The sequence below is a fragment of the Strigops habroptila genome, chromosome 4 (assembly GCF_004027225.2).
Source record: "Strigops habroptila isolate Jane chromosome 4, bStrHab1.2.pri, whole genome shotgun sequence".
NCBI lineage: Eukaryota > Metazoa > Chordata > Aves > Psittaciformes > Psittacidae > Strigops > Strigops habroptila.
The window spans coordinates 68,055,063-68,063,883 of NC_046358.1; the positions used below are offsets into that span (position 1 = coordinate 68,055,063).

The following is an 8,821-nucleotide window of genomic DNA, read 5'->3' on the forward strand; positions in this document are numbered from 1 at the left end:
GCTCTGCTCCAGACCGGAGCACAGCCAGAACCCTCAGTGCTCTATGGTCATCTGCTGAGCAGCATCTCATCTGTGAATGTGCCTCCCTGCTTTCCTGGCTTGGGGAGCATGGCCAGAACAGCCCCAGCCTTGTCCTGTCGTCAGAGGCAAAGGCCTGAAATGGTTTCTGGTACAGAGGCAAAAACTGTGCAAAGCGTTCGACACTGTCCCGCACAACATCCTTGTCGCTAAATTGGAGAGACATCAATTTGATAGATGGACCACTCAGTGGATAAAGAATTGGCTGGACGGCCGCACGCAGAGAGTTGTGGTTAACAGCTCGATGTCCAGTTGGAGACCAGTAACAAGTGGTGTCCCTCAGGGATCAGTGTTGGGACCTGTCTTGTTCAACATCTTTGTCAGTGACATGGACAGTGGGATTGAGTGCACCCTCAGCAAGTTTGCCGACAACACCAAGCTGTGTGGTTCAGTTGATACGCTGGAGGGAAGGGATGCCATCCAGAGGGACCTTGACACGCTTGTGAGGTGGGCCAATGCCAGCCTCATGAAGTTTAACCAAGCCACGTGTAAGGTCCTACACCTGGGTTGGGGCAATCCCAGGCACCGCTACAGGTTGGGCGGAGAAGCGATTCAGAGCAGCCCTGTGGAGAAGGACTTGGGGTGTTGGTTGATGAGAAACTGAACATGAGCCGGCTTCAGTGTGCGCTCGCAGCCCAGAAACCAACTGTATCCTGGGCTGCATCCCCGGAGCGTGACCAGCAGGACAAAGGAGGTGATCCTCCCCCTCTGCTCTCATGAGACCTCACTTGGTGTATTGTGTACAGTTCTGGTGTCCTCAATATAAAAAGGACATGGAGCTGTTGGAGGAAGTCCAGAGGAGGGCCACGAGGATGATAAGAGGGCTGGAGCACCTCCTGTATGAAGACAGGCTGAGGAAGTTGGGGCTGTTCAGCCTGGGGAAGAGAGGGCTGCATGGAGACCTCATAGCAGCCTTCCAGTATCTGAAAGGGGCCTACAAGGATGCTGGAGAGGGACTCTTCGTTAGGGACTGTAGTCGTAGCACAATGGGTAACGGGTTCAAACTTAAACAGGGGAAGTTTAGATTAGATATAAGGAAGAAGCTCTTCCCTGTGCGGCTGGTGAGGCATTGGAATGGGTTGCCCAAGGAAGTTGGAATGCTCCATCCCTGGCAGTGTTCAAGGCCAGGTTGGACAGAGCCTTGGGCTACATGGTTTACTGTGGTGTGTCCCTGCCCATGGCAGAGGGGTTGGAACTAGATGATCTTAAGGTCCTTTCCAACCCTAACTATTCTATGATTCTATGATTCTATGACTGTCGGAGCCGGGGCTGGAAAGGGACAGGGAAGCGTCAACCCTGTCTCCCCAGTAAGCAGTTGCAGCCCCCTGCGCTGGGGAGAGCCCGTTGCGCACGCGGCTGCCTCCGCGGTACTGAATAAGTGACCGGGTGCTGCCACCCCATGTCCAGAACTCGGTACCGCAGCCCGGGCTGCACGCATGCGCCACGGCTCTCCTACAGCCCCCGGGCCTGTTCGCCGGTAGCAGCCGCCCGGTCAATCCGCAGTGCCCGGGAGCAGTATGGCGGTGCGCAGGGTGCGGGTGCCGGCACCGGGGGCAGCGTCAGGTGGGATCCGAGGCCATCGGGGAGGCGTGGCGTGGCGTGGCGTGTGTCCTGCGCGCTGGCTCCCCGGGGGTGGAGGGACAGGAAGTTTCAAGCTGCCCGATGTGGCAGCTCCCGGTCAGCTGGAGGCGAGGTGGGTCAGGGCAGCCCCGGGGAGGTCCCCGAGAGCTGACGGGAGGGAAGAGAGGAAGAAGGCGGACACTCCCCAGGGTGCAGACGCCGGGCGCCTCCCCGGCTCGCCAGAGCTCCCCCTGAGCCAGCTGTGGTCCTGCGCACCCCGTCAGCAGCCGCCAGCTCCAGCGCCTCTCCCACCGCAAGCCTCTTCCGTCCTCCCCCGATCTCTTAGGTGACAGCGGCGAGCTGGACCTCGAATGTGCTGTCAGAAGCCCCAGTGGGAGGAAGGTCTCCGGCCAGGGGTGATCTGCGGTAATAACTGATCTCTGATAATAACGCTGCTGCTTCTTTCCCTCTCCCAGAGGCCACACTGAGGACGCAGTTGTCCATTCCGCCCCTGGGGATGTTGTTGACTGCAAACACCTCGGCATGCATGGGCTGTCTCTGCTCGGCCTTGCTCCCCTGACGTCGTGGGGGTGAAAAGGACAAACGGAGCACTCACTGGCTGTGGACAGGAGCTAACACTGCTGAAGCTGGAGAGGCCAAAGGAAGGTAAAGAAGATGGAATCGAATGCCAGCCAGCCAGCAGATATCTCCTCCTGCAGGCAAGAGAGAGCTTGTGTCTCCGGATGAGGAAGGATCCCTATTCGCAGTCCACAGCAGGCCAGAGGGCCGACATGCACCGCGGGGTCTGTACATGTTACCTCCAGCACAGTACAGCTGTGTAGAGCACGAGTGAGCAAGGCTGCATGCCTGAGAAGCCTCGTATCGCTGGAGCTGTGAGACACCCATGTGCTCTCTGAGATGGAGGGCAGCCCAGCAACCCGAACTGTAGAAGAGGAAGAGAAGAGACAAGGAGAAAGAAGCATCTGACCCACCAAATTATCCCACTGGCGGCAAGAGCTGCAGTGAGTCCTGAGCTGTCGGGACCCTGTCACTCCCTCCTCGTGTGTCCTGGTCCCTCTGTGGCCATTCCCTGGGCCTCTCTCTTTCCCATGCTGCTGTGGTTTTTATTTTTTTTTCTTTCCTGTGCTTATTCTCTTTATTCTCATCTCTTGCTCCTTTCCCTCTTTTTATGGTTTTCTTTTTCATCCTCTGTCCCTGCCCTGCAGTCCATCGCTGGCTTTTTCTTTTTTTTTTTTTTTTCCAACTCCGTGTCCTGATACATCCGTGTCCTTTTTTTTTTTCTTTCAGTCTCACTCTGTCCTGCTCACCGTCGCTGTTTTTTCTCAATCCATCCCCCTACTGCAGCCCACGGTGTCCCGTTCCCCCAACAAACTTAGTTCAAAGTTGCCTTGACCAGCCTGGCAAGCCTCCTACCAAAACAGCTCTTTCCCTTTGTCAGACCAGCCCCACCAGCTTCCAGTAGACCTGGCCTCCCAAATTGAGTCCCATAGTCTAAATAACCAAACCCCTGACTATGGCACCACCGTTTTAGCCATTTATTAATCTGCCACATCCTCCCAGCCTTTTGAAACAAATAATTAAGCATGCATCATCAGAAGATTGCCTTTGGATGTTGTATGAGAGCAAATGCCTCCTTTCTGACACAGCAGCAGCATTTGGGAAGCCTGCATAAGTGCTAAGAATGGTATAGGCTAATCCTGTACAACTGAAGTTCATTATAAACTTCTTTACAGAAGCTCTTATAAACAAATACGACATAGTGGGATATGTCAGGTTTAGCACAGCATTTGACTTGGAAAAGTGCTGGAGTCTTTCAGGAAAGGAGGGACTGTGACTCTCTTCCTCTTGTAGTATGGATAAAGTGGTAAGGATGGTTTTTGCTGCTGTCAATTAGTGACAGAAACTCAGAATTTGGTTTGAGAAGCAAGGCTTTGTTTCTTTAAAACCAATCTCTACCCAACCATCTGCAGAATAAGTGAGACCTTAACATCACTGTCCCTTAGAAAAACCCCAACTTTCTGAAGTTCTTCAGCGTTTCTCCTACTGAGAGCCTTCAAAATCGCAGATGGAGCAATTCAGTTGTTGAACTTCCATTGCATGAGGGTGTACTTTATTTCCAGGACAGGAGATGATCTGGTGAGATGCTGGGTGTATTTTTACATGTGCACTGCAGAGATCCTGTCCTTACGGGTCATTTGAGCTACTCTTTTTTTCTTCTGTTTGGTTAAAACAGCTATTTTATTAAGCCATTTCAAAGTCAGGCCTTTCTTACTGAGATCCAGAAACCCCCTGTGCCTCTTACGCATCTCTTGTGCCTCTCACGTGCTTGCGCTGCCTCATGGTGCCTCTCTACCCCTCGCTGTTTTGCTCTGCTCACCCCTCACAGTGCAGAGCATGGACCTGCTGATGATGCTTTTAGCTTGGGTTATTATTTTGAGTTATCTCCAGTTTGTTTGTTTCAGATTACCTGGAGAATTTGCATCACAGTGTTTGTCGTAACATTAATCTGATGCTGAAGGACGGTCTGTAATCAATTTCCAGTGAAAGCTATGGAAGGCTCACCTAGGATTTTCCTCTCTCTTGAAATCCCACTGAGTAGGATTTTTGTAACTTGTGAAGCTGTGAACAGCCCTTCCCCTGCTCCCAACCTTAATGTCAAATTGAGCATTCCTTCTTGGTGACTTCTCTGTAATGACAGAATTCATCTTTGAGTATCTGTAGAGATGAATGATGGGCAGCTTCCTTGCTGACTGTGACACGGGTTCCATTGCATGTGTCTTCAAAGACAACTTTACGTGGTGGCTTTCCTCATGTAACACTGACCAGGTGATGCACGTGTCCTACAATCACAGGTTTCTTTATTCTCTTTGTAGCTGGATTTCAAAAGAACTAGGGCCTTGCTGGGCAGCTACCAAGGGCAGCCCCCAGCCTGGATGGCAGGATCCAGTTAAGGCCATCGCTCATCAGCAGCACCAGGAAGATGACGATCTGCAGCAACATGAGGAACACACAAACTCTCCTGTGGGATAGAAGAGGGGTCAGGCAGAGCAGAGGCCAAGTTTGTCTCAGCTGTTTCCAAGCACCCTCTTTGAACGCCACAGTGGGACTTTGCACTATGCTGGGCACAACAGGCTACGCTCAGGACTGGGGTGAGGGGTCCGAGCATCTGTCTCGACTCTGCTGTTGGTCTTGCCAGTGTGCTCCAAAATCCCCCTCTACATGCCCCCCAAGTTGGGAAGAAAAGAAATACTGAAACACTTGATCTTTTGGAGAAGTTCAAAGCTGCCTAATGCTCTTTTGGACCTCTGGCATGGGCATCCCACCGCCTATGGAAGAGCCCTGGACCCCAGGGCAACTCACTGCAGCCAAGAAATTATCTTATTCCTCCTTGTCCATGAAGCTGCTGGCTCTTGGAAGCCTTCACATTTCTGCCGGAGGACCTTGAGCCTGTTCCTGAGCAACTGGACAAGCAGAGGGCCCAGTCAAGAGCTTATGCCATGCCTGCTTGGAGGGGGCTTCCCCCCACAGACATGTGGATCCCTGGTCTCTCCTGTCCCCAGTACCTTCTTGACCTCAGCCTGCTCCCGAACAGCTCCTGCCAACTCTGACCACTGCTGCCTCTGGAAAGCAAGTGGGATGCATCGCAGGGAGCCTCAAAGGGTGGCAAAGGGCAGCCCCAGTCAGTGCCCAGGGCCTGGGAGGGCAGGGCAGGGCCAGGGCAGTAGCACCCAGGTGTCCTGGTGCTGGCACCATTGTCCAGCAGCTCAGTCACCCCCGAGCAGGTCACAAACCTTGCTCCTGCACTGGGCCAGAGCCAGAGTGTTCCCATTCCACACGGCATCCCTAGGGACACATGTGAGGGTCACTCATCCCACTCCCTTCCCCAAAGCCATGGTGCTGTGCCTGCAGACTGTGAGAGACTAAACTGGAATCAGACTCCACTGTCCCTTGTCTCAAAGATTGGTATGAGAAGCTGAGATGGGATTGCACCTTCCATTTTCTGAGACATGGGTGGGAGGAGTTGAGGTACAACTGTCCATTGCCTGAGAGATAGGTCTGAGGAGCTGAAATGGGACTCTACTGTCCATTGCCTGAGAGATGGGTGGGAGGAGCTAACACTCCTCTGTCCATTATCTCAAGGACTGGTGTGAGGAATTTCTGCCCTTTATCTTAAGGGTTGCTGACAGACATGTGCAGTTGAAGAGCTGGCTGCTGTGATCCACCAGTAATGTACAGTACATGACATTAAGAACAGAGGTACTCCCCCCAACACATAATAAAAGGGGAAAAAGGTAATTGCCATTGGGGACACCCTCCACTGATGCCAACTATGGACCCTGGGGGACACCCACCACGGAAGACGATGACTATGGACCCTTGGGATGCCACTGGATCCATGGTGGTGACTGCTATCTTTCTGCGCTTTGAATGCTTGCTTAATTTCTATCTTTTTTTTCCAATCTGTCCTATCACTATCTTTTTTTAATAAGAATCTTCTTTTTTATAATAATTGTCTTTTCATAATAAACAAACTGACCAATTACAGGACTTGAACTTGCTTGTGTCTTTATTTCACTCTGGGGATCACAAATGAAATAGGTCCGATGCTGGCTTTTCTCCAGTCAGACCTTGACACAGACCCACATCAGAGTCCCCTCTACAGCACAGCCAACAGCCTGGGGCATCTCCAGAGGCCCAACCCATCCTTTGCAGACCCCAAAGTAAGTGTCCCCCCCACCTATGCTGCTGCCTGTGGCTGCTGGAGTGCACAGACCTTGCACTGGTATCCCCCTCCCTGACCCTGTCAGGATGGGCCTCCTTCTCCCCTGTACCTTCTGCTCCTCTTCCAGGCTTGTGACTACCTCCCTGTTTATCATCTGCACGTACTCCTGTGGGAGAGGAGGGGAAGAGTTGCAGCTCTCAGGGCACTGGGACACTGCCTTGAGTGCACTCCCCTTGGCATTATTCTCTCCCAGCTCCCCTTGGGCACTGCCTTTGCCCTGGTGTCCCTTCTCCCCAGCCCTATAGGCACCGTAGGCAGACAGAGGAACCCCCAGGCCCAACTCTGGACACAGTCCATTTCTGGACATGGTCCTGAGCAAGTGGCTCTGGGTGACGTTCTTGAGCAAGGGCACTGGACAAGACCAGATCATCTCCAGACGTCTCTTCCAACCTCAACTACTCTGTGACACTGTGAACTCACCTTCATCCTGGCCACGTGCCCCTCCAGCTGCTGGAGCTCTTGGCGGTTGGTTTGGAAGCACTGTACCACCTCAAGGTTCTGGGAACAGGTGCCGGACACAGGCACTGAGCCCCTGACACAGCCCCAGCACTGCAGTGGGGGGACACGGGCAGAGGAGAGAACACTAACCTCCATGCTGAGCTGCTCCATGATTTCCCCCAGATACTGCTGCTTCTTCTCCTGCATGGAGAGAGGAGGGATCAGGGGCTCAGGTCTCGCAGCCCCAGCCCTGGGGGCAAGGGGACCACTCCACACCTACCACAAACCCCAGCAGCTTCTTGCGCCTTTGTGCCTCTGCAGAACACTGTGCCAGGCGCTTCTGGAGCACACAGAGATCTTCCTGCACCTCTTCTGCCTGCATGGCTGCACCCGTGTGTCAGGAACCAAGAGGGTGTGAGGGGCACGGCCAGGGGAATGTCAGCCACAGATCCTCCTGTCCTGCGCTGGGGCCCTTCCACTGCACGAGGGACACAGGACGATTGTTGGCAATTGCTCTCCAAGCTCCTGCCCAGTAGCACTGAGGTTCTTCTCCAGATACTGTGTCACCTCCAGGAGCAGCCCAGCTTTGTACCCATGTCACAGGCCCACAGTGACATCACTCCCTGGGGCTGGCGCCCTGAGTTGAGGTGGGGCCCAGCTGTGACCACCAGGGAAATGGGGCATCACTGTTGGCATATGAACAGGAGCAACGGTACCATGTGTCAGAGTCTCCCTGTGGGGTTTGCCTGTTCCTTGACCACACAACTGCCACAGCTCCCACCACAGGACCGAGCAGGAGCTGGGCTACACATGCTCTTCCAGCAGACACTCACACACGTGCATGTACATCATGAGTGTGCACATGTGCACAGATAGTCACAGCGCGGGCACTGCAGCACTGGGCTGCAGCATCCAGCCCCATTTGGATGCAGCGTCTGGCCCAGAGGAAGTGACAGCCTGGGAAGGGGACAAATAAAGACTGGCCTCTGTTCTAGCCCAAGCAGACACTGTGCTGCAGGCTCCCGAGAGGAATGGGGTCTCTCAGTTGCTCCGAGAGCAGCAGGGCTGGCAGTGGGGGTTCCCAGGAGGAAGAAGGGGGGGGCGCTGGCAGGGCAGGGGATGGCACAGGCTCTCCCCCGTGCTTCCACAACCTCCATCATCATAGGTTCTGGCATGTCTGTCTCCTTCTTCCTCTGCTGTTGGCTGCAGGCAACAGGACTTGATTGGACAAGTTACAAACCTCTGTGGCACGTGGGATGTCCCCTTCCAAACATACATCCCCCGAGGTAGGGACTGGGATCCCCTGTCACACCACGTGCTGCACATTCCCCCCACCCCATTGCCACATTGTTCTGCATGCTGCGGAGACCCCCTCTGCCCTGGACACCCATGTGGGGTGAGGGGCCCAACTCACCAGGACTCTTGCAGCTCCACTGTTTCCTCAAGGGTCTTTATTTGCTGATGCAGAACCGTGCCCAGGCACTGGGAGCCTGGGCAACTCACAAGGCCAGGCACAAGGAAGTGATGGATGCCCCCATATCCTGGGGAATGTGTTCTCCTCTCCAGTCACCCTTGTGCCTGCAGCCGCTGGGCAACCATCCAATGCCCTGTCACAGACATACAGCCCCTCCTCGAACATGGTGCTGCCGCAGCTTCCCATGTCCTGGCACCCACCAGCCACCCACACACCCACACCTGGCCAGCAGCCCTGCACACACCCTCTCCCTTGTGCCCGGCTCAGCCTGTGCTGCTTGGGTGGCCCGGCGCTGGGAGGAGGTTGGGGGGGCACCAGGGACCTGCACTGCCTCCCTCTGCCTTTCCCTGAGAGAGCTGTGCCTGGGAGAGAAGAGGGAACAGGAACATCTCCAGGAGGGGCAGGGCACTCTCCCTGCATTGCAGACACTATACGCCAAAGTAAATGTCCTCCCCAGCCATGCCGTT

The 8,821-nt window shown here is 54.4% G+C and overlaps 1 long non-coding RNA gene across 1 annotated transcript; it reads left to right on the plus strand.

Annotated features, from left to right (window-relative positions):
* Positions 1 to 1,498: 1,498 nt before the first annotated feature.
* LOC115607373 lies at positions 1,499 to 6,213 on the plus strand. Its single transcript, XR_003991206.1, has 3 exons — positions 1,499 to 1,641; positions 2,115 to 2,660; positions 4,533 to 6,213. It is a non-coding gene; the product is annotated as an uncharacterized LOC115607373 (long non-coding RNA).
* The last annotated feature ends 2,608 nt before the right edge of the window (positions 6,214 to 8,821 follow it).